At 43.4% G+C, this 7,500-nt stretch overlaps 1 protein-coding gene and 1 long non-coding RNA gene across 4 annotated transcripts in view; one reads left to right on the forward strand and one right to left on the reverse strand.

Moving 5' to 3' along the window:
- Positions 1-7,500, forward strand: part of LOC126984857 (globin-like) — a 60,163-nt gene that overhangs the window by 8,506 nt on the left and 44,157 nt on the right. The window lies entirely within an intron of this gene.
- Positions 4,139-6,213, reverse strand: LOC126984859 (uncharacterized). 2 transcript variants are annotated; one of them, XR_007738056.1, is made up of 3 exons: positions 5,229-6,213; positions 4,812-5,021; positions 4,139-4,768 (listed from the first exon to the last, which is right to left on the reverse strand). It is a non-coding gene; the product is annotated as an uncharacterized LOC126984859 (long non-coding RNA). The 2 variants fall into 2 exon arrangements; XR_007738061.1 differs by having other exon boundaries at positions 4,139-4,761; positions 4,805-5,021.

Here is a 7,500-nt window from a genome sequence, read left to right on the forward strand (position 1 = left end):
AGGTGACAGGTAGGTGGTATGTAAAGGAAAAAACGTGGGGGAAGGGGCAGGGGAGGGGGCAGGGGGGGGGGAACAACACGAAGAAAGAAAGAAAGTTGAGTCAAGCGAGGTTCGGGTTTAGTGAATGTGCACTGTGCAGGGGTTGGGGTATGTGATTTAGAAAGCCTGGCCTACTCTTTTTTGTATGCCTAGAGGAGATGGATAATTGCAATGGAGTGCAAAAACAGCAACAAGAAAGCGATAACAGCAGCAACAGCAACATTACATTATTATTATTATTATTATTATTATTATTATTATTATTATTATTATTATTATTATTATTAGTAGTAGTAGTAGTAGTAGTAGTAGTAGTAGTAGTAGTAGTAGTAGTAGCAGTAGTAGTAGTAATGGAAGTAGTAGTAGTAGTAGTAGTAGTAGTAATAGTATAGTAGTAATAGTAGTAGTGGTAGTAGTAGTAGTAGTAAGTTACGATAATAATGATGAAAGCTACAGTAATGATAATAATAATAATAATAATAATAATAATAATAATAATAATAATAATAATAATAATAATAATAATAATAATATGTTGATAATGATGATAACAATAACAACAATAACCAACTTTGATTTATTAAAGATACACAACAACAAAAGAAGCTTATTTTACTATACTACTACAACAATCACTACCACTACTACTACTACCATCACCACCACCGCCACTATCACCATTAAAACTCCTATTACTGCACACTCAGCTACTGTCATGCATGGATACAAATGGGCAAGGAGGTGTTTACAGTAGCCACAACCCCGAGGCGTATTACCTGGCAACGTTACAAGGCTACATGCAAGGCCAATTAACAGGTAGGAGTGGCGGTGGCGGTGATGGTGGTGGTGGTGGCTCAGTTGGGAGAGGAATGTGAGGCTGTGAGAGAGGGCGAGAGGGATGCTGATGACAGAGAAGCGAGAGGGAAAGCCGGAGGGAAGGAAGGAGAGGGGCACATGGGACGGATGGGAGTGTCAGAGGAGGGGGTGAGGGGAAGGGTGAGATGTATACAGGTGTCTTGAGGTGGGCGGGGAAAGAACGAAGGTCAGGAAAAGGTTAGGAGAAAGAGGAGACGGGAGAATTGGCTAGGGAAGAAGATGAGGAAGAAAGGTGAGAGCAGACGAGAGAAGTGGAGGAAGATGGGGAAGGCAAGTGAGAGAAGAGGGACGAAACGAGGGAAGATAATGAGGGAAGGAAGCAAGTGTGAAAGGGGAGGGAAGTCAGAAGAGAAGGAAAGGATATAATTGGCAAGAACGAAGATGAGCGTAGCTGATCGTAGTAAAGATGAGGACTAAAAGAAAAAAATGAAAGGGGGAGGAAGAGATGAAGGGAAAATAAGGAAAACGGGAAAGGAAAAGGAAGAGTGGGTATGAAGAAAGAAGAAATAAAGAAGAGAGTAAAGATAGGGTGTGGAAAGGATGGAATGATGGAAGAAATGAGAGAGGAAAGGAGGGAATAATGGAAGGGAAGAGAAGTAAAAGAGAGAGAGAGAGAGAGAGAGAGAGAGAGAGAGAGAGAGAGAGAGAGAGAGAGAGAGAGAGAGAGAGAGAGAGAGAGAGAGAGAGAGAGAGAGAGAGAGAGAGAGAGAGAGAGAGAGAGAGAGAGAGAGAGAGAGAGAGAGAGAGAGAGAGAGAGAGAGAGAGAGAGAGAGAGAGAGAGAGAGAGAGAGAGAGAGAGAGAGAGAGAGAGAGAGAGAGAGAGAGAGAGAGAGAGAGAGAGAGAGAGAGAGAGAGAGAGAGAGAGAGAGAGAGAGAGAGAGAGAGAGAGAGAGAGAGCGAGAGAGAGAGAGAGAGAGAGAGAGAGAGAGAGAGAGAGAGAGAGAGAGAGAGAGAGAGAGAGAGAGAGAGAGAGAGAGAGGATAAAGGGAAATGTGGGCACAGAAGAAGAGGAAGACAAATGTCATTAAAACAGGTAAGAGAAGGGAAGGTCACAAGGACTTAGGTAACAGGAGAAGGAAGCGGCAATTAAGGTAAGGAAGGAGGGAGGAGGGAGGGAGGGAAACAAAAGAGGGGAAGAAGGGGAGGGAAGAAAGGATAGGCAAAGTACAGGTAATGAGAGAGATAAAGATGTGGAGGAAGAGATAGGAGAGGAAAGAAAACATGGAGGGAGGAGAGAGAGAGAGAGAGAGAGAGAGAGAGCGAGAGAGAGAGAGAGAGAGAGAGAGAGAGAGAGAGAGAGAGAGAGAGAAGACAGGTAAGGCATTCCTCCACCCCAAGGCCTTGCTACCTGAGTCTACCATTTCTGCCACCCTCCCCCCTTCTCTCTCTACTCAAACAGCCTTCCATTTAAACCTTTGAGGCCGGAAGAAGATATCGATTTACTATTCACGCAAAGTTTCGGGACGCACGTGTGTGTGTGTGTGTGTGTGTGTGTGTGTGTGTGTGTGTGTGTGTGTGTGTGTGTGTGTGTGTGTGTGTGTGTGATTACGTTAAGAGTTTTCTTGTTTTTGCTCTCCGTTTGTTCTTTATTCGTTGTCTGTATTTTAATCTTTGTAAGTGTATTGCTGTTTATTTGGTATCTAAACATTCGTTCGTTGTTTTTGTTTCCTGGTCATTGTGATGCTTTTTTGTTGTTGTTGTTTAAGCGGATTGCCCTTGTTTTTCCTGCCTCGTCATCCCCTTTCTTTTCATCACCCTTTTGTTCCTCCTCCTCCTATCAGCGACCTAGAACTAGAATTTAGTCCACCCTTTCTAATTTTGGCGATGACACAATGGTGGGTGGGAAGGCCCTCACGACTGCAGACAGCAAAATCATCCAGAGAGACCTTGACCAGATGGTCAGAAAAGTGGTAAATGTCCTTTAACACTAATAAATGTACAGTAATGCACTTCGGCTCAAGAAATATTAAACACACATACTACGTGGGTGGGAAAGCAATACAAGTAGTGAGGGAGGAAACAGACCTCGGAGTCACTATCAGCAGTGGCTTGCAAGTCCGCTTGCAAGAAAGCCAATTCCATGCTCGAGTTCATATCGAGGATCTTAGAATATAAGACGCCGGGAGTTATGTTAGCTGTATAATTCGCTGGTAAGGCCCCACCTGGAATACGTCGTGCAATTCTAGTCCCCTAATAACAAGAAAGACATTGAATTACTCGAAAGAATACAGCGACGCGCTACGAAAATGGTACCATCAATGACGACGCAACCTCACAAAGAACGACTCAAGCAACTTTCAAACAAAGCGACGCAGTACAGATGTCGGCAGGACTTATTTTTCGAACAGAGTCGTCCGCCACTGGAACAGCCTTCCTGCAGAAGTAGGTAGTGCGGAAACAATCAACTCCTCAAATAATCGCATTGATCGTCACTTCGCTGCGTCGGGAGTGAACTAAATGTATCCACGAGTACGTACAGAAGGATTATACCCTTTCCGCAGGTCACTCCTGTGGCTGACGGATTGATTAAATCACTGAAAGCAGGCAGCCTCGCAATGAGCCAATAGGCTTTCTGCTGCCTGCTCGTTCATGTTTCCATGTTTCCTCCTCCTCTTCCTTTTCCTCCTCCTCTTCCTCCTTCTCTTCTTCCTCCTCCTCGTCCTACTACTACTACTACTACTACTACTACCACTACTACTACTACTATTACTATTTTTATTCCCTTTCCTCCCGGTTGCTCAGGTAGGCTATACGCATTCACACTTAACGATTCTAATACCTATTTTTCTGCTTTGCCGAAGTGGAGAGAGAGAGAGGAGAGAGAGAGAGAGAGAGAGAGAGAGAGAGAGAGAGAGAGAGAGAGAGAGAGAGAGAGAGAGAGAGAGAGAGAGAGAGAGAGAGAGAGAGAGAGAGAGAGAGAGAGAGAGAGAGAGAGAGAGAGAGAGAGAGAGAGAGAATGAACCTTTATTAGGTCAAATTAGGTGGTCTATTATTAAGCCTAGAGAAAACGATGTCACATGTGTGGTCCTCATTACTGAGAGAGAGAGAGAGAGAGAGAGAGAGAGAGAGAGAGAGAGAGAATGACTCTGCACCTGCACTAACAATATGAAAGATGATCATGTTATTGTAGGATTCTTGCATTTTACCCACCAGTCCCCCTCCCCCACTCTCTCGTATACACATTATCTTACTTTTCATTTTCTATTCGAGCACACCGGGAGCAGATAAGCAATCCATCCACCAGACGTGTCAATCTCTATATATACCACAAGGCTTAGAAAAACTGAGCTCTCTCCGTCCTTTTGTATATATAACTTTTCCCCTTCTCCTCCTCCTCCTCCTTTCTTTTCCCTATCTTACCTCTCTCTACCTCTCCTTTCTACTTTTTCTATCTTTTCTACCTACCATTCTTTTCTACCTTTTCTGCCTACCTTTCTTTTCTACCTTTCTACCTTTTCTACTTTTTCTGTCTACCTTTCTTTTCTACCTATCTTTCTCTTCTACCTTTCTTCACCTTTCTTTTCTACCCTTCTCTCTACCTTTCTTTTCCCTGTCTTACTTCTCTCTACCATTTTCACCTCTCCCATCGCCTTCATCTCCTCCTCCCTCTCTAGTCCACAATCTCCATATCTTACTTTCCTTCTTCCCACCAGCATCCTTACACACTCCCTTTATATTATTTTCACCCTATTTTATTACACTCTCCCTTCTTGACTTCTGCAACCTCCCTTTCTATTATAAGCTCCCTTCTTGCCTTCTCCTGCAACCTCCCTTTCTATTATAAGCTCCCTTCTTGTCTTCTCCTGCAACCTCCCTTTCTATTATAAGCTCCCTTCTTGTCTTCTCCTGCAACCTCCCTTTCTATTATAAGCTCCCTTCTTGTCTTCACCTACAACCTCCCTTTCTATTATAAGCTCCCTTCTTGTCTTCTTCTACAACCTCCCTTTCTATTATAAGCTCCCTTCTTGCCTTCTCCTGCAACCTCCCTTTCTATTTTAAGCTCCCTTCTTGTCTTCTCCTGCAACCTCCCTTTCTATTATAAGCTCCCTTCTTGCCTTCTCCAACCTCCCTTCTTTCAATTACTCTCCCTTGCCTTCTCCTACAACCTTCCTTTCTATTATAAGCTCCCTTCTTGCCTTCTCCTACAACCTTCCTTTCTATTATAAGCTCCCTTCTTGCCTTCTCCTACAACCTCCCTTTCTATTACAATCTCCCTTCTTGTCTTCTCCTGCAACCTCCCTTTCTATTATAAGCTCCCTTCTTGCCTTCTCCAACCTCCCTTCTTTCAATTACTCTCCCTTGCCTTCTACAACCTTCCTTTCTATTATAAGCTCCCTTCTTGCCTTCTCCTACAACCTCCCTTTCTATTACAATCTCCCTTCTTGTCTTCTCCTGCAACCTCCCTTTCTATTATAAGCTCCCTTCTTGTCTTCTCCTACAACCTCCCTTTGTATTACACTCTCCCTTGCCTCCTATAACCTCCATTTCTATTAAAAGCTCCCTTCTTGCCTTCTCCTGCAACCTCCCTTTCTATTACACGCTCCCTTTTTGGCTTCTCCCACATTCTCCCTTTTTTTATACTTTCCCTTTTTCCCTTTTTCCTTCCTTCCCTTCCATATTTCCTTATCATTTCTATCATGTATCTTTCTTGTCTTCCTCCAGTCTTCCTCTTCACCTTGCTATCTCTCTCTTTTGTTTTCATGTCACTTCCTCTCATTCTCCCTTTTTTTATACTTTCCCTTTTTCCCTTTCTCCTTCCTTCCCTTCCATATTTCCTTATCATTTCTATCATGTATCTTTCTTGTCTTCCTCTTCACCTTGCTATCTCTCTCTTTTTTTTCATGCCACTTCCTCTCATTCTCCATTTTTTTTTAATTCTTTTTTCCTTTCTTCACTCCCTTTCTCTGTCCCCCCTAACTCCCTCCTCCTTCTCATGTAACTTTCCTCTTCCCTCTATCTCTTTCATAATTCATTCTTTCCTCCCTTCCTTTCATTATTCATTCTTTCCTCCCCTTCATGCTCCACTCCTCTGTTCCTTCATTCCTCCTTCTCTCCATTCCTCCCTCCCTCCCTCCCTCGGCCCTCCACCTGGTACCTACTTTAATTAACCCGATTTTTACGTTCTTTTTTTTCCCTTTTTATAAGCATGTGATTTTTTATTGGCCTTTATTATCCTCGCAAAGTAGCGTCTGAAGGGAGGAGGCGTTTTACTGTCATCAAAACTACTACTACTACTACTACTACTACTACTACTACTACTACTACTACTATTACTGCATGAAATAATGGTGTTGATATTAACCACTGCGACCCTTCTCTCTCTCTCTCTCTCTCTCTCTTAATAAAGAAATTCCTCTTCTAATTCCAAGGTGTTCATACTTAACATTTCCTTACGTCCTCTTGCTCTCATAAGGAGGAGGAGGAGGAGGAGGAGGAGGAGGAGGAGGAGGAGGAGGAAGAGGAAGAGGAAGAGGAGGAGGAGGAGGAGGATCAGTAAAAGAAGAAGAGTGAAAGAAGAGTCAAAAGAAGAATTATATGTGTGAAGAATGTGTGTGTGCGAGAGAGAGAGAGAGAGAGAGAGAGAGAGAGAGAGAGAGAGAGAGAGAGAGAGAGAGAGAAACCACCACGCCTCTTTAAGCTGAAATGTCTCTCTCGACCACAACGTTTCTGTCTTGCACGGCCACATGATCGATCTTCTCTCTCTCTCTCTCTCTCTCTCTCTCTCTTGTTAGCGCAGAAATCCGTCAGTATTGTCAAAACAGAATCACGGGCGACTGAGTGAAAAAAACAACAACAAAAGAATATAAGAAAAGAAAAGAAAAAGACAACAATTATTATCTCTCTCTCTCTCTCTCTCTCTCTCTCTCTCTCTCTCTCTCTCTCTTTTCCTATCTCTCTGGGTAGGAAGAAAGGAAGAAGGAGAGGAGAGGGAGAGGGAGCATGGGAGGGGTTGGAGCGGTGAAGAAGAGGGCCAAGACGAACAGCTGACCAGGATGTAAACAAACCCTTTGGAAGTTTAGGACTCGGAAGAGGGACGGTTGTTAGGTGGATTTATTATTGTTACTAAGTAGGTTTACGTGAGAGAGAGAGAGAGAGAGAGAGAGAGAGAGAGAGAGATGTGGGGGAGGGAAAAGGACAGAAAGAGAAAGATTTTGCCAGAGAAGTAAAAAATTAAACCGGCTGTTCTTTCTCTCTCCAACACACACACACACACACACACACACACACACACACAATCCATCATACAACTTTGACAGAGGAAGAGGAAAGGGGAGATAGCCTCATTTCACAGAGTGGATGCTGGGGGGAGAGAGAGAGAGAGAGAGAGAGAGAGAGAGAGAGAGAGAGAGAGAGAGAGAGAGAGAGAGAGAGAGAGAGAGAGAGAGAGTAAAAAAAAAAAATGACGGCTTCTTCGATAGACTTAAAAAACAAGAACAAAGCAAGGAGCAGAAGGAAGTGGGGGCGGAAAGGAAGAGGATAATAGGAAAAGAGATAGAGGGAAAAAAATAATAATGGAGGAGGAGGAGGAGGAGGAGAATTTAGGGAGGGTAGTAAAATAAAAGTCAGAAAAAAAAATCATCGAAG

Source organism: Eriocheir sinensis, chromosome 5 (assembly GCF_024679095.1).
Source record: "Eriocheir sinensis breed Jianghai 21 chromosome 5, ASM2467909v1, whole genome shotgun sequence".
Classification (NCBI taxonomy): domain Eukaryota; kingdom Metazoa; phylum Arthropoda; class Malacostraca; order Decapoda; family Varunidae; genus Eriocheir; species Eriocheir sinensis.